The following is a 24,396-nucleotide window of genomic DNA, read 5'->3' as shown; positions in this document are numbered from 1 at the left end:
AGAGGTGCAAGAGGGGGATGGGGAACAGCTTGTTACTGATTACCCCCAAGCACTCTATACATAGCAATCCCTGCCAATGGCAACTACAGTGTCAGAGGTGCAAGAAGGGGATGGGGAGCAGCTTGTTACTGATTACCCCCAAGCACTCTATACATAGCAATCCCTGCCAATGGCAACTACAGTATCAGAGGTACAAGAAGGGGATGGGGAGCAGCTTGTTACTGATTACCCCCAAGCACTCTATACATAGCAATCCCTGCCAATGGCAACTACAGTGTCAGAGGTGCAAGAAGGGGATGGGGAACAGCTTGTTACTGATTACCCCCAAGCACTGTATACATAGCAATCCCTGCCAATGGCAACTACAGTGTCAGAGGTGCAAGAGGGGGATGGGGAACAGCTTGTTACTGATTACCCCCAAGCACTGTATACATAGCAATCCCTGCCAATAGTAACTACAGTGTCAGAGGTACAAGAAGGGGATGGGGAGCAGCTTGTTACTGATTACCCCCAAGCACTGTATACATAGCAATCCCTGCCAATGGCAACTACAGTGTCAGAGGTGCAAGAGGGGGATGGGGAACAGCTTGTTACTGATTACCCCCAAGCACTGTATACATAGCAATCCCTGCCAATAGTAACTACAGTGTGAGAGGTACAAGAAGGGGATGGGGAGCAGCTTGTTACTGATTACCCCCAAGCACTGTATACATAGCAATCCCTGCCAATGGCAACTACAGTGTCAGAGGTGCAAGAGGGGGATGGGGAACAGCTTGTTACTGATTACCCCCAAGCACTCTATACATAGCAATCCCTGCCAATGGCAACTACAGTGTCAGAGGTGCAAGAAGGGGATGGGGAGCAGCTTGTTACTGATTACCCCCAAGCACTCTATACATAACAATCACTGCCAAGGGCAACTACAGTGTCAGAGGTGCAAGAAGGGTGTGGGGAGCAGCTTGTTACTGATTACCCCCAAGCACTCTATACATAGCAATCCCTGCCAATGGCAGCTACAGTGTCAGAGGTGCAGGAAGGGGATGGGGAACAGCTTGTTACTGATTACCCCCAAGCACTCTATACATAGCAATCCCTGCCAATGGCAACTACAGTGTCAGAGGTACAAGAAGGGGATGGGGAGCAGCTTGTTACTGATTACCCCCAAGCACTCTATACATAGCAATCCCTGCCAATGGCAACTACAGTGTCAGAGGTGCAAGAAGGGGATGGGGAACAGCTTGTTACTGATTACCCCCAAGCACTCTATACATAGCAATCCCTGCCAATGGCAACTACAGTGTCAGAGGTACAAGAAGGGGATGGGGAGCAGCTTGTTACTGATTACCCCCAAGCACTCTATACATAGCAATCCCTGCCAATGGCAACTACAGTGTCAGAGGTGCAAGAAGGGGATGGGGAACAGCTTGTTACTGATTACCCCCAAGCCCTCTATACATAGCAATCCCTGCCAATGGCAACTACAGTGTCAGAGGTACAAGAAGGGGATGGAGAACAGCTTGTTACTGATTACTCCCAAGCACTCTATACATAGCAATCCCTGCCAATGGCAACTACAGTGTCAGAGGAGCAAGAAGGGGATGTGGAACAGCTTGTTACTGATTACCCCCAAGCACTCTATACATAGCAATCCCTGCCAATGGCAACTACAGTGTCAGAGGTACAAGAAGGGGATGGGGGAATAGCTTGTTACTGATTACCCCCAAGCACTCTATACATAGCAATCCCTGCCAATGGCAACTACAGTGTCAGAGGTACAAGAAGGGGATGGGGAGCAGCTTGTTACTGATTACCCCCAAGCCCTCTATACATAGCAATCCCTGCCAATGGCAACTACAGTGTCAGAGGTACAAGAAGGGGATGGGGAACAGCTTGTTACTGATTACCCCCAAGCCCTCTATACATAGCAATCCCTGCCAATGGCAACTACAGTGTCAGAGGTACAAGAAGGGGATGGGGAACAGCTTGTTACTGATTACCCCCAAGCACTCTATACATAGCAATCCCTGCCAATGGCAACTACAGTGTCAGAGGTGCAAGAAGGGGATGGGGAGCAGCTTGTTACTGATTACCCCCAAGCACTCTATACATAGCAATCCCTGCCAATGGCAACTACAGTGTCAGAGGTACAAGAAGGGGATGGGGAGCAGCTTGTTACTGATTACCCCCAAGCACTCTATACATAGCAATCCCTGCCAATGGCAACTACAGTGTCAGAGGTGCAAGAAGGGGGTGGGGAACAATTTGTTAATGATTACCACTATTCAAAGTATCTATAGAAGTGATTATGAGCACAGGACCAATAGAGAGCTAATCCTGTAGTTGAGGGAGGGCCCCTCTGGCCCAAGGGCCCGATGCGGTTGCAACCTCTGCACCCCCTATTGCTATGCCCCTGCTTGTAAGTAGAATTTTTGTACATCCTGCCATAATAGGGGGCTTGATTTGGAAAGAATGGTTCCATTTTAACATGCTAAATCCATCTACCCGACTCCATCTGCTTGCTAAACTCTGATTTGTTTAATCGGGGCAATTTTCCTTTAAATTCTCCCTTCATTTGCCTTTTGAAAAGCCCAGCGCGGTTCCTGGCCGGGGAAACGGCGCAATGCAATCCATATGTTTACCGCATGTCGTATTCTTCTCATATTAATGCTGCACATGTGAAAAGAGAGAAAAAAAAATGATAAAATAGTTAAATAACGACTCATATTTATACCTTATGTCACAGCCACACGTCTGAAGTGCGTCAAATGCGAGAAACATGGCATTTCTATTAATACATTGCCTATGCCGCCGCGGCGCAGGAGGACGTAAATTATTATAATACGCCCTCAGCTGTATTAATATTAATCCAGTGAACACGTTTCAATAAATATTTCTTTAATAGTAAAACATGGTCTGCAAGTAAGTCTTCTCTGAGGTCGGAAAGGTAGGACCTTGTGTGAAGGTGTAGAATGAGCAGCAGCTCGGAGCAGGAGTCTGTGACAGTTAGACATTCCAACCGGCACATCTGTTATTCATTCAGTCCAACCACAGCAGGATATGGCTTCTGAGGACTCCTATCCATACATTTCAGCTTCTAAACTGGGAGCCAATGTCAGCTCATTTTTTCAAAAAATGATAATATAATTAATGATTTATTTTATTTTATTTTCCAGTGTATTTATTGTATTTATAAAGCACCAACATATTACGCAGCGCTGGACATTAGTTTAGGTTACAGACAATATTTATGGGTGACATACAGCAATATGACAATACAATACAATGGAGGGGAGCATGGAGATCACACAGCACAGTATGAGTACAAGGTAATGCTTAGTCACTGGAGGGGAGCATGGAGATCACACAGCACAGTATGAGTACAAGGTAATGCTTAGTCAGTCACTGGATGGGAGCATGGAGATCACACAGCACAGTGTGAGTACAAGGTAATGCTTAGTCACTGGAGGGGAGCATGGAGATTACACAGCACAGTATGAGTACAAGGTAATGCTTAGTCAGTCACTGGATGGGAGCATGGAGATCACACAGCACAGTGTGAGTACAAGGTAATGCTTAGTCACTGGATGGAGCATGGAGATCACACAGCACAGTATGAGTACAAGGTAATGCTTAGTCACTGGAGGGGAGCATGGAGATCACACAGCACAGGATGAGTACAAGGTAATGCTTAGTCACTGGATGGAGCATGGAGATCACACAGCACAGTATGAGTACAAGGCAATGCTTAGTCACTGGATGGAGCATGGAGATCACACAGCACAGTATGAGTACAAGGCAATGCTTAGTCACTGGATGGAGCATGGAGATCACACAGCACAGTATGAGTACAAGGTAATGCTTAGTCACTGGAGGGGAGCATGGAGATCACACAGCACAGTATGAGTACCAGGTAATGCTTAGTCACTGGAGGGGAGCATGGAGATCACACAGCACAGTATGAGTACAAGGTAATGCTTAGTCACTGGATGGAGCATGGAGATCACACAGCACAGTATGAGTACAAGGTAATGCTTAGTCACTGGATGGAGCATGGAGATCACACAGCACAGTATGAGTACAAGGTAATGCTTAGTCACTGGATGGAGCATGGAGATCACACAGCACAGTATGAGTACAAGGTAATGCTTAGTCACTGGAGGAGAGCATGGAGATCACACAGCACAGTATGAGTACAAGGTAATGCTTAGTCACTGGATGGGAGCATGGAGATCACACAGCACAGTATGAGTACAAGGTAATGCTTAGTCACTGGATGGAGCATGGAGATCACACTGCACAGTATGAGTACAAGGTAATGCTTAGTCACTGGATGGAGCATGGAGATCACACAGCACAGTATGAGTACAAGGTAATGCTTAGTCACTGGAGGGGAGCATGGAGATCACACAGCACAGTATGAGTACAAGGTAATGCTTAGTCACTGGATGGGAGCATGGAGATCACACAGCACAGTATGAGTACAAGGTAATGCTTAGTCACTGGATGGAGCATGGAGATCACACAGCACAGTATGAGTACAAGGTAATGCTTAGTCACTGGATGGAGCATGGAGATCACACAGCACAGTATGAGTACAAGGTAATGCTTAGTCACTGGATGGGAGCATGGAGATCACACAGCACAGTATGAGTACCAGGTAATGCTTAGTCACTGGATGGAGCATGGAGATCACACAGCACAGTATGAGTACAAGGTAATGCTTAGTCACTGGATGGGAGCATGGAGATCACACAGCACAGTATGAGTACAAGGTAATGCTTAGTCACTGGATGGAGCATGGAGATCACACAGCGCAGTATGAGTACAAGGTAATGCTTAGTCACTGGAGGGGAGCATGGAGATTACACAGCGCAGTATGAGTACAAGGTAATGCTTAGTCACTGGAGGGGAGCATGGAGATCACACAGCGCAGTATGAGTACAAGGTAATGCTTAGTAACTGGAGGGGAACATGGAGATCACACAGCACAGTATGAGTACAAGGTCATGCTTAGTCACTGGAGGGGAGCATGGAGATCACACAGCACAGTATGAGTACAAGGTAATGCTTAGTCACTGGATGGGAGCATGGAGATCACACAGCACAGTATGAGTACAAGGTAATGCTTAGTCACTGGAGGGGAGCATGGAGATCACACAGCACAGTATGAGTACAAGGTAATGCTTAGTCACTGGATGGGAGCATGGAGATCACACAGCACAGTATGAGTACAAGGTAATGCTTAGTCACTGGAGGGGGCATGGAGATCACACAGCACAGTATGAGTACAAGGTAATGCTTAGTCACTGGAGGGGAGCATGGAGATCACACAGCACAGTATGAGTACAAGGTAATGCTTAGTCACTGGAGGGGAGCATGGAGATCACACAGCACAGTATGAGTACAAGGTAAGGCTTAGTCACTGGATGGGAGCATGGAGATCACACAGCACAGTATGAGTACAAGGTAATGCTTAGTCACTGGATGGAGCATGGAGATCACACAGCACAGTATGAGTACAAGGTAATGCTTAGTCACTGGATGGGAGCATGGAGATCACACAGCACAGTATGAGTACAAGGTAATGCTTAGTCACTGGAGGGGAGCATGGAGATCACACAGCACAGTATGAGTACAAGGTAATGCTTAGTCACTGGATGGGAGCATGGAGATCACACAGCACAGTATGAGTACAAGGTAATGCTTAGTCACTGGATGGGGCATGGAGATCACACAGCACAGTATGAGTACAAGGTAATGCTTAGTCACTGGAGGGGAGCATGGAGATCACACAGCACAGTATGAGTACAAGGTAATGCTTAGTCAGTCACTGGAGGGGAGCATGGAGATCAAACAGCACAGTATGAGTACAAGGTAATGCTTAGTCACTGGATTGGAGCATGGAGATCACACAGCACAGTATGAGTACAAGGTAATGCTTAGTCACTGGAGGGGAGCATGGAGATCACACAGCACAGTATGAGTACAAGGTAATGCTTAGTCACTGGATGGAGCATGGAGATCACACAGCACAGTATGAGTACAAGGTAATGCTTAGTCACTGGATGGAGCATGGAGATCACACAGCACAGTATGAGTACAAGGTAATGCTTAGTCAGTCACTGGATGGAGCATGGAGATCACACAGCACAGTATGAGTACAAGGTAATGCTTAGTCACTGGATGGAGCATGGAGATCACACAGCACAGTATGAGTACAAGGTAATGCTTAGTCACTGGATGGAGCATGGAGATCACACAGCACAGTATGAGTACAAGGTAATGCTTAGTCACTGGAGGGGAGCATGGAGATCACACAGCACAGTATGAGTACAAGGTAATGCTTAGTCACTGGAGGGGAGCATGGAGATCACACAGCACAGTATGAGTACAAGGTAATGCTTAGTCACTGGAGGGGAGCATGGAGATCACACAGCACAGTATGAGTACAAGGTAATGCTTAGTCACTGGATGGAGCATGGAGATCACACAGCACAGTATGAGTACAAGGTAATGCTTAGTCACTGGATGGGAGCATGGAGATCACACAGCACAGTATGAGTACAAGGTAATGCTTAGTCACTGGAGGGGAGCATGGAGATCACACAGCACAGTATGAGTACAAGGTAATGCTTAGTCACTGGATGGGAGCATGGAGATCACACAGCACAGTATGAGTACAAGGTAATGCTTAGTCACTGGATGGGGCATGGAGATCACACAGCACAGTATGAGTACAAGGTAATGCTTAGTCACTGGAGGGGAGCATGGAGATCACACAGCACAGTATGAGTACAAGGTAATGCTTAGTCACTGGAGGGGAGCATGGAGATCACACAGCACAGTATGAGTACAAGGTAATGCTTAGTCACTGGATTGGAGCATGGAGATCACACAGCACAGTATGAGTACAAGGTAATGCTTAGTCACTGGATGGAGCATGGAGATCACACAGCACAGTATGAGTACAAGGTAATGCTTAGTCACTGGATGGAGCATGGAGATCACACAGCACAGTATGAGTACAAGGTAATGCTTAGTCACTGGATGGAGCATGGAGATCACACAGCACAGTATGAGTACAAGGTAATGCTTAGTCACTGGATGGGAGCATGGAGATCACACAGCACAGTATGAGTACAAGGTAATGCTTAGTCACTGGATGGAGCATGGAGATCACACAGCGCAGTATGAGTACAAGGTAATGCTTAGTCACTGGAGGGGAGCATGGAGATTACACAGCGCAGTATGAGTACAAGGTAATGCTTAGTCACTGGAGGGGAGCATGGAGATCACACAGCGCAGTATGAGTACAAGGTAATGCTTAGTAACTGGAGGGGAACATGGAGATCACACAGCACAGTATGAGTACAAGGTCATGCTTAGTCACTGGAGGGGAGCATGGAGATCACACAGCACAGTATGAGTACAAGGTAATGCTTAGTCACTGGATGGGAGCATGGAGATCACACAGCACAGTATGAGTACAAGGTAATGCTTAGTCACTGGAGGGGAGCATGGAGATCACACAGCACAGTATGAGTACAAGGTAATGCTTAGTCACTGGATGGGAGCATGGAGATCACACAGCACAGTATGAGTACAAGGTAATGCTTAGTCACTGGAGGGGGCATGGAGATCACACAGCACAGTATGAGTACAAGGTAATGCTTAGTCACTGGAGGGGAGCATGGAGATCACACAGCACAGTATGAGTACAAGGTAATGCTTAGTCACTGGAGGGGAGCATGGAGATCACACAGCACAGTATGAGTACAAGGTAAGGCTTAGTCACTGGATGGGAGCATGGAGATCACACAGCACAGTATGAGTACAAGGTAATGCTTAGTCACTGGATGGAGCATGGAGATCACACAGCACAGTATGAGTACAAGGTAATGCTTAGTCACTGGATGGGAGCATGGAGATCACACAGCACAGTATGAGTACAAGGTAATGCTTAGTCACTGGAGGGGAGCATGGAGATCACACAGCACAGTATGAGTACAAGGTAATGCTTAGTCACTGGATGGGAGCATGGAGATCACACAGCACAGTATGAGTACAAGGTAATGCTTAGTCACTGGATGGGGCATGGAGATCACACAGCACAGTATGAGTACAAGGTAATGCTTAGTCACTGGAGGGGAGCATGGAGATCACACAGCACAGTATGAGTACAAGGTAATGCTTAGTCAGTCACTGGAGGGGAGCATGGAGATCAAACAGCACAGTATGAGTACAAGGTAATGCTTAGTCACTGGATTGGAGCATGGAGATCACACAGCACAGTATGAGTACAAGGTAATGCTTAGTCACTGGAGGGGAGCATGGAGATCACACAGCACAGTATGAGTACAAGGTAATGCTTAGTCACTGGATGGAGCATGGAGATCACACAGCACAGTATGAGTACAAGGTAATGCTTAGTCACTGGATGGAGCATGGAGATCACACAGCACAGTATGAGTACAAGGTAATGCTTAGTCAGTCACTGGATGGAGCATGGAGATCACACAGCACAGTATGAGTACAAGGTAATGCTTAGTCACTGGATGGAGCATGGAGATCACACAGCACAGTATGAGTACAAGGTAATGCTTAGTCACTGGATGGAGCATGGAGATCACACAGCACAGTATGAGTACAAGGTAATGCTTAGTCACTGGAGGGGAGCATGGAGATCACACAGCACAGTATGAGTACAAGGTAATGCTTAGTCACTGGAGGGGAGCATGGAGATCACACAGCACAGTATGAGTACAAGGTAATGCTTAGTCACTGGAGGGGAGCATGGAGATCACACAGCACAGTATGAGTACAAGGTAATGCTTAGTCACTGGATGGAGCATGGAGATCACACAGCACAGTATGAGTACAAGGTAATGCTTAGTCACTGGATGGGAGCATGGAGATCACACAGCACAGTATGAGTACAAGGTAATGCTTAGTCACTGGAGGGGAGCATGGAGATCACACAGCACAGTATGAGTACAAGGTAATGCTTAGTCACTGGATGGGAGCATGGAGATCACACAGCACAGTATGAGTACAAGGTAATGCTTAGTCACTGGATGGGGCATGGAGATCACACAGCACAGTATGAGTACAAGGTAATGCTTAGTCACTGGAGGGGAGCATGGAGATCACACAGCACAGTATGAGTACAAGGTAATGCTTAGTCACTGGAGGGGAGCATGGAGATCACACAGCACAGTATGAGTACAAGGTAATGCTTAGTCACTGGATTGGAGCATGGAGATCACACAGCACAGTATGAGTACAAGGTAATGCTTAGTCACTGGATGGAGCATGGAGATCACACAGCACAGTATGAGTACAAGGTAATGCTTAGTCACTGGATGGAGCATGGAGATCACACAGCACAGTATGAGTACAAGGTAATGCTTAGTCACTGGATGGAGCATGGAGATCACACAGCACAGTATGAGTACAGGGTAATGCTTAGTCAGTCACTGGATGGAGCATGGAGATCACACAGCACAGTATGAGTACAAGGTAATGCTTAGTCACTGGATGGAGCATGGAGATCACACAGCACAGTATGAGTACAAGGTAATGCTTAGTCACTGGATGGAGCATGGAGATCGCACAGCACAGTATGAGTACAAGGTAATGCTTAGTCACTGGAGGGGAGCATGGAGATCACACAGCACAGTATGAGTACAAGGTAATGCTTAGTCACTGGAGGGGAGCATGGAGATCACACAGCACAGTATGAGTACAAGGTAATGCTTAGTCAGTCACTGGATGGAGCATGGAGATCACACAGCACAGTATGAGTACAAGGTAATGCTTAGTCACTGGATGGAGCATGGAGATCACACAGCACAGTATGAGTACAAGGTAATGCTTAGTCACTGGAGGGGAGCATGGAGATCACACAGCACAGTATGAGTACAAGGTAATGCTTAGTCACTGGAGGGGAGCATGGAGATCACACAGCACAGTATGAGTACAAGGTAATGCTTAGTCACTGGATGGAGCATGGAGATCACACAGCACAGTATGAGTACAAGGTAATGCTTAGTCACTGGATGGAGCATGGAGATCACACAGCACAGTATGAGTACAAGGTAATGCTTAGTCACTGGATGGAGCATGGAGATCACACAGCACAGTATGAGTACAAGGTAATGCTTAGTCACTGGATGGGAGCATGGAGATCACACAGCACAGTATGAGTACAAGGTAATGCTTAGTCACTGGAGGGGAGCATGGAGATTACACAGCACAGTATGAGTACAAGGTAATGCTTAGTCACTGGATGGGAGCATGGAGATCACACAGCACAGTATGAGTACAAGGTAATGCTTAGTCACTGGATGGGGCATGGAGATCACACAGCACAGTATGAGTACAAGGTAATGCTTAGTCACTGGAGGGGAGCATGGAGATCACACAGCACAGTATGAGTACAAGGTAATGCTTAGTCACTGGAGGGGAGCATGGAGATCACACAGCACAGTATGAGTACAAGGTAATGCTTAGTCACTGGATGGAGCATGGAGATCACACAGCACAGTATGAGTACAAGGTAATGCTTAGTCACTGGATGGAGCATGGAGATCGCACAGCACAGTATGAGTACAAGGTAATGCTTAGTCACTGGAGGGGAGCATGGAGATCACACAGCACAGTATGAGTACAAGGTAATGCTTAGTCACTGGAGGGGAGCATGGAGATCACACAGCACAGTATGAGTACAAGGTAATGCTTAGTCAGTCACTGGATGGAGCATGGAGATCACACAGCACAGTATGAGTACAAGGTAATGCTTAGTCACTGGATGGAGCATGGAGATCACACAGCACAGTATGAGTACAAGGTAATGCTTAGTCACTGGAGGGAAGCATGGAGATCACACAGCACAGTATGAGTACAAGGTAATGCTTAGTCACTGGAGGGGAGCATGGAGATCACACAGCACAGTATGAGTACAAGGTAATGCTTAGTCACTGGATGGAGCATGGAGATCACACAGCACAGTATGAGTACAAGGTAATGCTTAGTCACTGGATGGAGCATGGAGATCACACAGCACAGTATGAGTACAAGGTAATGCTTAGTCACTGGATGGAGCATGGAGATCACACAGCACAGTATGAGTACAAGGTAATGCTTAGTCACTGGATGGGAGCATGGAGATCACACAGCACAGTATGAGTACAAGGTAATGCTTAGTCACTGGAGGGGAGCATGGAGATTACACAGCACAGTATGAGTACAAGGTAATGCTTAGTCACTGGATGGAGCATGGAGATCACACAGCACAGTATGAGTACAAGGTAATGCTTAGTCACTGGATGGAGCATGGAGATCACACAGCACAGTATGAGTACAAGGTAATGCTTAGTCACTGGCGGGGAGCATGGAGATCACACAGCACAGTATGAGTACAAGGTAATGCTTAGTCACTGGGTGGAGCATGGAGATCACACAGCACAGTATGAGTACAAGGTAATGCTTAGTCACTGGATGGAGCATGGAGATCAGACAGCACAGTATGAGTACAAGGTAATGCTTAGTCACTGGATGGGGCATAGAGATCACACAGCACAGTATGAGTACAAGGTAATGCTTAGTCACTGGATGGGAGCATGGAGATCACACAGCACAGTATGAGTACAAGGTAATGCTTAGTCACTGGAGGGGAGCATGGAGATTACACAGCACAGTATGAGTACAAGGTAATGCTTAGTCACTGGATGGAGCATGGAGATCACACAGCACAGTATGAGTACAAGGTAATGCTTAGTCACTGGATGGGAGCATGGAGATCACACAGCACAGTATGAGTACAAGGTAATGCTTAGTCACTGGAGGGGAGCATGGAGATCACACAGCACAGTATGAGTACAAGGTAATGCTTAGTCACTGGATGGGAGCATGGAGATCACACAGCACAGTATGAGTACAAGGTAATGCTTAGTCAGTCACTGGATGGGAGCATGGAGATCACACAGCACAGTATGAGTACAAGGTAATGCTTAGTCACTGGAGGGGAGCATGGAGATTACACAGCACAGTATGAGTACAAGGTAATGCTTAGTCACTGGATGGGGCATAGAGATCACACAGCACAGTATGAGTACAAGGTAATGCTTAGTCAGTCACTGGATGGGAGCATGGAGATCACACAGCACAGTATGAGTACAAGGTAATGCTTAGTCACTGGATGGAGCATGGAGATCACACAGCACAGTATGAGTACAAGGTAATGCTTAGTCACTGGATGGGAGCATGGAGATCACACAGCACAGTATGAGTACAAGGTAATGCTTAGTCACTGGAGGGGAGCATGGAGATTACACAGCACAGTATGAGTACAAGGTAATGCTTAGTCACTGGATGGAGCATGGAGATCACACAGCACAGTATGAGTACCAGGTAATGCTTAGTCAGTCACTGGATGGGAGCATGGAGATCACACAGCACAGTATGAGTACAAGGTAATGCTTAGTCACTGGATGGAGCATGGAGATCACACAGCACAGTATGAGTACAAGGTAATGCTTAGTCACTGGATGGAGCATGGAGATCACACAGCACAGTATGAGTACAAGGTAATGCTTAGTCACTGGAGGGGGCATGGAGATCACACAGCACAGTATGAGTACAAGGTAATGCTTAGTCACTGAAGGGGAGCATGGAGATCACACAGCACAGTATGAGTACAAGGTAATGCTTAGTCACTGGATGGAGCATGGAGATCACACAGCACAGTATGAGTACAAGGTAATGCTTAGTCACTGGATGGAGCATGGAGATCACACAGCACAGTATGAGTACAAGGTAATGCTTAGTCACTGGATGGAGCATGGAGATCACACAGCACAGTATGAGTACAAGGTAATGCTTAGTCACTGGAGGGGAGCATGGAGATCGCACAGCACAGTATGAGTACAAGGTAATGCTTAGTCACTGGATGGAGCATGGAGATCACACAGCACAGTATGAGTACAAGGTAATGCTTAGTCACTGGATGGGAGCATGGAGATCATACAGCACAGTATGAGTACAAGGTAATGCTTAGTCACTGGATGGAGCATGGAGATCACACAGCACAGTATGAGTACAAGGTAATGCTTAGTCACTGGATGGGAGCATGGAGATCACACAGCACAGTATGAGTACAGGGTAATGCTTAGTCACTGGAGGGGAGCATGGAGATCACACAGCACAGTATGAGTACAAGGTAATGCTTAGTCAGTCACTGGATGGAGCATGGAGATCACACAGCACAGTATGAGTACAAGGTAATGCTTAGTCACTGGATGGAGAATGGAGATCACACAGCACAGTATGAGTACAAGGTAATGCTTAGTCACTGGATGGGAGCATGGAGATCACACAGCACAGTATGAGTACAAGGTAATGCTTAGTCACTGGAGGGGAGCATGGAGATCACACAGCACAGTATGAGTACAAGGTAATGCTTAGTCACTGGATGGGAGCATGGAGATCACACAGCACAGTATGAGTACAAGGTAATGCTTAGTCACTGGATGGAGCATGGAGATCACACAGCACAGTATGAGTACAAGGCAATGCTTAGTCACTGGATGGGGCATGGAGATCACACAGCACAGTATGAGTACAAGGTAATGCTTAGTCACTGGAGGGGAGCATGGAGATCACACAGCACAGTATGAGTACAAGGTAATGCTTAGTCACTGGAGGGGAGCATGGAGATCACACAGCACAGTTTGAGTACAAGGTAATGCTTAGTCACTGGATGGAGCATGGAGATCACACAGCACAGTATGAGTACAAGGTAATGCTTAGTCACTGGATGGAGCATGGAGATCACACAGCACAGTATGAGTACAGGGTAATGCTTAGTCACTGGATGGAGCATGGAGATCACACAGCACAGTATGAGTACAAGGTAATGCTTAGTCACTGGATGGAGCATGGAGATCACACAGCACAGTATGAGTACAAGGTAATGCTTAGTCACTGGATGGGAGCATGGAGATCACACAGCACAGTATGAGTACAAGGTAATGCTTAGTCAGTCACTGGATGGAGCATGGAGATCACACAGCACAGTATGAGTACAAGGTAATGCTTAGTTACTGGATGGGAGCATGGAGATCACACAGCACAGTATGAGTACAAGGTAATGCTTAGTCAGTCACTGGATGGAGCATGGAGATCACACAGCACAGTATGAGTACAAGGTAATGCTTAGTCACTGGATGGAGCATGGAGATCACACAGCACAGTATGAGTACAAGGTAATGCTTAGTCACTGCATGGGAGCATGGAGATCACACAGCACAGTATGAGTACAAGGTAATGCTTAGTCAGTCACTGGTTGGAGCATGGAGATTAGGCAAGATAGGTTCACTCAGATCCATAGGATGGGCGCACAGTAATGGAGGTGCATGATCAGGTAGGATACACAAGGAGGAGGACCCTGCCCAAAGGCTTACAATCTAGAGGGAAAAGTAGGGACACGAAAGCTAGGGGACCAGCAGTGGCGTAGCTACAAACCTCGGGGACTTTGGACCCCCACCCTACATTAAATAGCCAGGAGTAGGTGCCTCCAGTATAGATAGCCAGGGATGGGTGCCTCCAGTATAAGTAGCCAGAAATAGGTGCCCCAGTATAGATAGCCAGGATTAGATGCCTCAGTATAGATAGCCAGGGATAGGTGCCTCAGTATAGATAACCAGGGATAGGTGCCTCAGTATAGATAGCCAGGGATGGGTGCCTCAGTATAGATAGCCAGGGATAAGTGCCTCAGTATAGATAGCCAGGATTAGATGCCTCAGTATAGATAGCCAGGATTAGATGCCTCAGTATAGATAGCCAGGGATAGGTGCCTCAGTATAGATAGCCAGGATTAGATGTCTCAGTATAGATAGCCAGGATTAGATGCCTCAGTATAGATAGCCAGGGATAGGTGCCTCAGTATACATAGCCAGGGATAGGTGCCTCAGTATAGATAGCCAGGGATGGGTGCCTAAGTATAGATAGCCAGGGATAGGTGCCTCAGTATAGATAGCCAGGATTAGATGCCTCAGTATAGATAGCCAGGATTAGATGCCTCAGTATAGATAGCCAGGGATAGGTGCCTCAGTATAGATAGCCAGGGATAGGTGCCTCAGTATAGATAGCCAGGATTAGATGCCTCAGTATAGATAGCCAGGATTAGATGCCTCAGTATAGATAGCCAGGGATAGGTGCCTCAGTATAGATAGCCAGGATTAGATGTCTCAGTATAGATAGCCAGGGATAGGTGCCTCAGTATAGATAGCCAGGGATAGGTGCCTCAGTATAGATAGCCAGGGATGGGTGCCTCAGTATAGATAGCCAGGGATGGGTGCCTCAGTATAGATAGCCAGGAATAGGTGTCTCAGTATAGATAGCCAGGGATAGGTGCCTCAGTATAGATAGCCAGGGATAGGTGCCTCAGTATAGATAGCCAGGGATAGGTACCTCAGTATAGATAGTCAGGGATGGGTGCCTCAGTATAGATAGCCAGTGATAGGTGCCTCAGTATAGATAGCCAGGGATAGGTGCCTCAGTATAGATAGCCAGTGATAGGTGCCTCAGTATAGATAGCCAGGGATAGGTGCCTCTGTATAGATAGCCAGGATTAGATGCCTCAGTATAGATAGCCAGGGATAGGTGCCTCAGTATAGATAGCCAGGGATAGGTTCCTCAGTATAGGTAGCCATGTATAGGTGCCCCAGAATAGATAGCCAGGGATGGGTGCCTCAGTATAGATAGCCAGGGATAGGTGCCTCAGTATAGATAGCCAGGATTAGATGCCTCAGTATAGATAGCCAGGGATAGGTGCCTCAGTATAGGTAGCCAGGATTAGATGCCTCAGTATAGATAGCCAGGATTAGATGCCTCAGTATAGATAGCCAGGATTAGATGCCTCAGTATAGATAGCCAGGATTAGATGCCTCAGTATAGATAGCCAGGGATGGGTGCCCCAGTATAGATAGCCAGGTATAGGTGCCCCAGTATAGATAGCCAGGATTAGATGCCTCAGTATAGATAGCCAGGGATGGGTGCCTCAGTATAGATAGCCAGGGATAGGTGCCTCAGTATAGATAGCCAGGGATAGGTGCCTCTGTATAGATAGCCAGGATTAGATGCCTAAGTATAGATAGCCAGGAATTGGTGCCTCAGTATAGATAGCCAGGATTAGATGCCTCAGTATAGATAGCCAGGGATAGGTGCCTCTGTATAGATAGCCAGGATTAGATGCCTAAGTATAGATAGCCAGGATTAGATGCCTCAGTATAGATAGCCAGGATTAGATGCCTCAGTATAGATAGTCAGGATTAGATGCCTCAGTATAGATAGCCAGGGATAGGTGCCTCAGTATAGGTAGCCAGGGATGGGTGCCCCAGTATAGATAGCCAGGATTAGATGCCTCAGTATAGATAGCCAGGGATAGGTGCCTCTGTATAGATAGCCAGGATTAGATGCCTAAGTATAGATAGCCAGGATTAGATGCCTCAGTATAGATAGCCAGGATTAGATGCCTCAGTATAGATAGTCAGGATTAGATGCCTCAGTATAGGTAGCCAGGGATGGGTGCCCCAGTATAGATAGCCAGGATTAGATGCCTCAGTATAGATAGCCAGGGATAGGTGCCTCAGTATAGATAGCCAGGATTAGATGCCTCAGTATAGATAGCCAGGGATGGGTGCCCCAGTATAGATAGTCAGGATTAGATGCCTCAGTATAGGTAGCCAGGGATGGGTGCCCCAGTATAGATAGCCAGGATTAGATGCCTCAGTATAGGTAGCCAGGGATGGGTGCCCCAGTATAGATAGCCAGGATTAGATGCCTCAGTATAGATATCCAGGAGTAGGTGCCTCAGTATAGATAGTCAGGATTAGATGCCTCAGTATAGATAGTCAGGATTAGATGCCTCAGTATAGATAGCCAGGATTAGATGTCTCAGTATAGATAGCCAGGATTAGATGCCTCAGTATAGATAGCCATGAATGGGTGCCTCAGTATAGATAGCCAGGATTAGATGCCTCAGTATAGATAGCCAGGGATGGGTGCCTCAGTATAGATAGCCGGGGATAGGTGCCTCAGTATAGATAGCCAGGGATAGGTGCCTCAGTATAGATAGCCAGGGATGGGTGCCTCAGTATAGATAGCCAGGGATGGGTGCCTCAGTATAGATAGCCAGGATTAGATGTCTCAGTATAGATAGCCAGGGATAGGTGCCTCAGTATAGATAGCCAGGGATAGGTGCCTCAGTATAGATAGTCAGGATTAGATGCCCCTGTATAGATAGCCAGGAATAGGTGCCTCAGTATAGATAGCCAGGGATAGGTGCCTCAGTATAGATAGCCAGGGATAGGTTCCTCAGTATAGGTAGCCAGGGATAGGTGCCTCAGTATAGATAGCCAGGATTAGATGCCTCAGTATAGATAGCCAGGATTAGATGCCTCAGTATAGATAGCCAGGATTAGATGCCTCAGTATAGATAGCCAGGGATGGGTGCCTCAGTATAGATAGCCAGGGATAGATGCCTCAGTATAGATAGTCAGGGATGGGTGCCTCAGTATAGATAGCCAGGGATAGGTGCCTCAGTATAGATAGCCAGGGATAGGTGCCTCAGTATAGATAGCCAGGATTAGATGCCTCAGTATAGATAGTCAGGAATAGGTGCCTCAGTATAGATAGCCAGGGATAGGTGCCTCAGTATAGATAGCCAGGGATAGGTTCCTCAGTATAGATAGCCAGGGATAGGTGCCTCAGTATAGATAGCCAGGGATAGATGCCTCAGTATAGATAGCCAGGATTAGATGCCTCAGTATAGATTGCCAGGATTAGATGCCTCAGTATAGATAGCCAGGAATAGGTGCCTCAGTATAGATAGCCGGGATTAGATGCCTCAGTTTCACAGAAGATACTAGGCTTCTCCAGGTTAATATTGTGCCGACAAGAGGTCTCAGGTTACCGGTATTAACCTGAAGAAAGGTACCACCTGTGAAACGCGTTGTTTGTGTGCAATAAACAAGTTAGGTTGTTGAAGGTTTTTAGTTGGACTCTGAGGGGGGTTAAATTATTGGATCCTTTTGATCTGAGGTTGTGGGAGGTGTGATGTAGCTGCAACAAGTCCTTCAGATATCCAGGGCCTAGGCGGGTAGAGATTTGAATGTTAGTATGCCTAATTGGCATCTAGTATTAGCCACATCCGTTACTTTGCACCTATTTCGGCACATCCTCCGTTCAACTCATTAACTCACTCTGTCCCTTCTTCTCATTTTCAGATGATGAGAGGTATGGCAAATCCACGATCTGGTTCCGTGGTCACGGGCAGGGCCGGGCCGAGGCATAGGCTGGAGAGGCTCCAGCCTCAGGGCGCAGTGTAGGAGGGGGCGCACAATTCATTCAGTTGTCATTCCTAATTGTGTATGAAGCAGAAAGAAATAAGAAAAGGGGATACATGACAGGGACTGCAAGCCAGATAACTAGATATTAAGGTGTTGGGGGCCCTGGGGTGCCTCTTAGTGTAATAGCAATCAGTGTGTGATGACTGGGGTGGGAGGGATGGAGGGGCGCACTTTGGTGTCTTTGGTGCTGGAGAACTTTGTCCCTGCTCTGGTCACGGTTGTACATGATATTAATAGGGCGAGCACATGGTCTATGCGTTGCCATGTCCCAGCACCGCCATGCACTTTAGGGCACTTCTCAGTAGGTCACATGTCCCCGCGTTGCACAAAAAAACATCCTCTCCCCCAGCCCAGGCTTCCTCTTCATTTAGCCATATGACTGTCTTCAGTCTGTTCTGCTTTTCAACAAGCAGAAGTCTTCTTTTCCAACTTCCAGATCTCCCCCTCAGGCCTTCTCTCTTTCCTCTGAGACTGATTCGGCTAATTAGTCCTCCTCCCCTAAGTGATTACAAGCCTCCTTCCTGCACCCCTTCTGCAGGCTTCCCGAGCTGGCCCAGCCTGCAGCCTGCGCCCTGGATGTCAGATAAAGCCTTGAAGTGTCCTCTGAATGCAAAAAAATGGGCTTCATTGTTTCCTGTTGTGTCATCCACTCTTTACTTAGCCAACAGGGCACAAAGGGTTCAGAAATAGTGGCTAGCAAAGCGGTAACGCCTTTCCCAAACACTCACTGAAGGAAAGACGAAAAAAAAAAAGCTTCAAAACAAAGGGACGTGTGCTGGAGAACGGCCGGAGAACTTCCTAATTATTTTTCATTCCTAGAAGTTTCACCATGGAAATTATTAAAGATGGAGCCGGAAAGGAAACAGGAAAACAATGCCTGCCTTTCTAATGTCTTAAAGGGACCTAGAAGCAAACCCAAGTAAATAAAAACACTTCATGAAGAACAAATCATAGTACCTACGTTCGAAAACTCAATGTCCTAATTTTCAGGACTGGGGGAGATGAAATATAGGAAATCAGGAGTGTGAATAAAGCGACCTTAGCCTTCCTGTTGGTCAGTTAAGCTGTACATCATGCGAAAGAACCAATAAGAGCACTTGAAAGGTCAAAAGGAAATGATTTCCTCCTGACACTCAGGGAATTCCTCTTGACATTCTTATGCACGGTGCTAATTTGCATATTTATTTAATAGACATATCTCTGGAACAAAAAAATGTGGGTTCTTTTGTGATGGGGAACAACAATTTATTGAAGGGTAGTTTACAAATTCATTGGTTCACCAGTGGCCGGGGCCGGATTTACCACAAGGCTCTGTAGGCACGTGCCTACGGGCCTCTGATAATAGAAAGCTGTCTCAACCCTCCCCGAGTGCCTCCCTCCCTCCTCCCCTTTGCAGTTTCCTGATGAGAGTCTAAATGAGAGGTAACTCACCTAGATTCCACTGACGACATCTCCCTTCAGTCGGGGGGGCACCACTACCTACTTAATACTGAGGTTCCTTCTGCTACCTAATACTTGGGGGCACCACTAGTTACTTCATACTGAGGGTACCTCTGGCTACCTAATGGTAAGGGGCACCTATGATGGGCAAGGGAAGCAAGGGAGTAGTGACAGCAGGGCCAGCGCAGTGTGGTTTGGTGGGGGGGGGGTTGTAGATTCATAGAAGGTGAAATCTACGGTGCCAGGAGAGCTGTGCCTCTAGGCTCCTGGGATGTAAATCTGGGCCTGCCAGTGGCCAACATCCATCTCATAATGCCCAGCATGACCTCTGACCTGAAGTTAGCTGAAGTCAGAGATGGAGCTTGCCGCAGTGACCATGTTCATGAGCCTGCAGCCATGTCTGGACATGCTGGTCCACGAACGCCAGTGGCCAGCGGACTTCAGGTTGGGCGTTATGGAATTAAAGTTTGCCAATGGGAAACCCATGCCACAGCCAATCATCTCCTTTCATTTTTCTGATCACATGCTGTAAGACATCTTTTGCCTCGTTCCCTACAGAACTGTATTTTACTTCCTGCTGTTACACAGAGCCAACATATTATGCAAGAGCACAGAGTACATTGGTCAGTTCGCATCACTAAATGTTCCTTAACCATCTTAGCGGTATGGACGAGCTCAGCTCGTCCATCACCGCCGATGGCTGCCGCTCAGGCCCTGCTGGGCCGATTTCGTTCAAATAAAAAGCAGCACACGCAGCCGACACTTTGCCAGCCGCGTGTGCTGCCCGATCGCCGCCGCTCTGCGGCGATCCGCCGCGAGCAGCGGCGAAAGAGGGTCTCCCCAGCCGCCTGAGCCCAGCGTAGCCGGAACAAAAAGTTCCGGCCAGCGCTAAGGGCTGGATCAGAGGCGGCTGACGTCAGGACGTCGGCTGACGTCCATGACGTCACTCCGCTCGTCGCTATGGCGACGATCTAAGCAAAACAAGCTGGGCGCCGGAGGCGATCGGAAGAACGCCTCCGGAGCGCCCTCTAGTGGGCTTTCATGCAGCCAACTTTCAGTTGGCTGCATGAAATAGTTTTTTTTTTATTTAAAAAAAACCCTCCCGCAGCCGCCCTGGCGATCTTAATAGAACGCCAGGGTGGTTAAAGCGAACCGCCAGACTAAAAGTCTACTCAGCAGAACTGAAAAGGCTTGGTGTTTCTTTAACAGTTTCACAGCGTCAGCATCAGAACTTTGTTTTTCTTACCGAAGTCTCATTTTTAGCTCCGCCCCATCAAAGAAATATGCCCTGGCATTTTTCCCCTGATGCTGTGCAAAGCTTGATGGGATTTCTGATGTTGTTGTTCTCATTGCCTAGCAACTGTGAGGGGTGATCTGGACACAGGACAGTTGGAACTGTGTCTCATGCTCCCTGTCACCTCCTTTCAACCAAAAAGATGGCTGCCCCCATGAAAAAGATGGCTGCCCCCATGAAAAAGATGGCTGCCCCCATGAAAAAGATGGCTGCCCCCATGAAATCACAAACATTTGCCTGTTCTTTTAAAACAGGGTGGGTAAGAGATTATATTAACTATTTTAATTAACATAACTAATGTAAGTCAATAACAGTATGTTTGTTTAGACTGAAGTTCCTCTTTAAAGGACATCACAATCTATTGTTCCTGCCACAGTCTAGTGCTGAATACACACCAATGCGTTTCCGCGGCGAATGCGTCCGTCGATACGCGTCGATTCGATTATTTCCGAGCATTTCCGAACGCATTTCGATGATTTTTAGGTCGATTGCCATGTGAAGTATGGCAAATCGACCTAACGATCCATCGAAGCTTGAATCAGACATGTCGGAAATAATCGAATCGATGCGTATTGACGGACGCATCGAACGCGGAAACGCATGGTGTGTATCCAGCATAAGACAGGGCTGTCCAGTCTTGGAGGGCCATATCCATGCCAGTGCTTAGGATGGACTGAGAAATGTGTTATTCTTGATGAACCCCATATTTCTTGGTTCAGTCTTATCAAATAATTTGAGCGGTGGCAAAAATGTGTGAAGACCTTGTACTGCGCATGTGCAAGACGGCCACAGTGACTGGAGCACGATCGAGGACGCGCGGGGCCAGGCGCATTGATCTGGACAGTCACCGAAAACGAAACTAGCTGGCTGCCAGTCACTGAAAACGAAACTAGCAAGAAGGATATGGTGGCTGCCATATTTATTTCCTTTTAAACAATACCAGTTGCCTGGCAGTCCTGCTGGTCTTTCTGGTCAGTAGTGTCTGAATCACAACCTGACACAAGCATACATCTATTCTAGTCAGACTTCAGTCAGAAACATCTGATCTGCATGCTTGTTCAGGGTATAGCGCTAAAAGTATTAGAGGCAGAGAGGATGAGCAGGACAGCCAGGCAACTGGTATTGTTTAAAAGAAAATAAATGTGAAATCTTCCGCATGCCTCCCACTTCAGGTTCCCTGTAAATAAAGCATTTTTGGAAGCACATCTCTGTGTTCAGTGGTCCTTTTAAGAAAAGCATCCCCACAAAAGCAGAATTGTCACTCCAGAACAGGAAATCAGTGGTGTCTTCTTTCACCCTGGAAAGTTAGTAAAAATTTTGAATGCTTTACTTACTTCACATATTTCAGGAAGACTCAGCAAACAATACATCTGTCATTTTACGTGACAAAAAAATCCCCCCTCTGTGCTGACAGGCAAAGTATCTTATGTCCCCCTAATATGTATTGATCACGGTTCCCAGCGTCAATTCAAATGTGCTAATTCCAATCTGCTTCACGCGTTCCGCATTGATTTTATAGTCGCTGCGATGACAGGAATCTACTGCCCCAAATCTGATGATCAATTCTGCCCTGAATTTACTTGGCACTTAGCAGCGTCTGACTCAGATATTGACAGGGGCACTCAGGAGCAGCTGCCACTCATTTGGGTAATTGGGCAATGTTATTGCTCCTCAAATTAAAATCCTCTTCGCCTCTCTAAAACTATGGATTGAGGCATCAAACGATCTGGTTTAAAAGCATAAATCTTTTTTTTATAATTATTGTATGTTGTCGCGATGCACTTTTGCAGGGGAGCCACTAACCATTTAGTCACTCCAGGCCAGAAAACCTGTGGCACCCCCCCCCCCCCCCCCCCAAATATATAATTGTAATGCGGCAGCGTTTCAACCCAAAATAGTAATGCAGCAGCGTTTCACCAGAAAATACACGTATTGCAGAAGCGTTTCACCAGAAAATTATCGTAAAGCGGCAGCGTTTAACCAGAAAATAATTATAATGTGGCAATGTTTCACCAGAAAAGAATAGTCATGCGGCAATGTTTCACCAGAAAATAATCATAATGCAGCAATGTTTCACCAGAAAATAATCATAATGCAGCAATGTTTTACCAGAAAATAATCGTAATGCGGCAATGTTTCACCAGAAAATAATCGTCATGCGGCAATGTTTCACCAGAAAATAATCATAATGCGGCAATGTTTCATCAGAAAATAATCGTAATGCAGCAATGTTTCACCAGAATATAATCGTCATGCGGCAATGTTACATCAGAAAATAATCATAATGCGGCAATGTTTCACCAGAAAATAATCATAATGCGACAATGTTTCACCAGAAAATAATCATAATGCGGCAATGTTTCATTAGAAAATAATCGTAATGCGGCAGCGTTTCATCAGAAAATAATCGTAATGCTGCAATGTTTCATCAGAAAATAATCGTCATACGGCAATGTTACATCAGAAAATAATCATAATGCGGCAATGTTACATCAGAAAATAATCATAATGCGACAATGTTTCACCAGAAAATAATCATAATGCGGCAATGTTTCATTAGAAAATAATCGTAATGCGGCAGCGTTTCATCAGAAAATAATCGTAATGCTGCAATGTTTCATCAGAAAATAATCGTCATACGGCAATGTTACATCAGAAAATAATCATAATGCTGCAATGTTTCACCAGAAAATAATCATAATGCGGCAATGTTTCACCAGAAAATAATAGTCATGCGGCAATGTTTCACCAGAAAATAATCGTAATGCGGCAATGTTACATCAGAAAATAATCATAATGTGGCAATGTTTCATTAGAAAATAATCATAATGCAGCAATGTTTCACCAGAAAATAATCATAATGCGGCAATGTTTCACCAGAAAATAATAGTCATGCGGCAATGTTTCACCAGAAAATAATCGTAATGCGGCAATGTTACATCAGAAAATAATCATAATGTGGCAATGTTTCATTAGAAAATAATCATAATGCAGCAATGTTTCACCAGAAAATAATCGTCATACGGCAATGTTACATCAGAAAATAATCATAATGCGGCAATGTTTCATCAGAAAATAATCGTAATGTGGCAATGTTTCACCAGAATATAATCGTCATGTGGCAATGTTACATCAGAAAATAATCATAATGCGGCAATGTTTCACCAGAAAATAATCATAATGCGACAATGTTTCACCAGAAAATAATCATAATGTGGCAATGTTTCATTAGAAAATAATCATAATGCGGCA

This window comes from Hyperolius riggenbachi, chromosome 11, assembly GCF_040937935.1.
Source record: "Hyperolius riggenbachi isolate aHypRig1 chromosome 11, aHypRig1.pri, whole genome shotgun sequence".
NCBI classification, from domain to species: Eukaryota; Metazoa; Chordata; class Amphibia; order Anura; family Hyperoliidae; genus Hyperolius; species Hyperolius riggenbachi.
Note: the sequence above shows the minus strand (reverse complement) of the source record.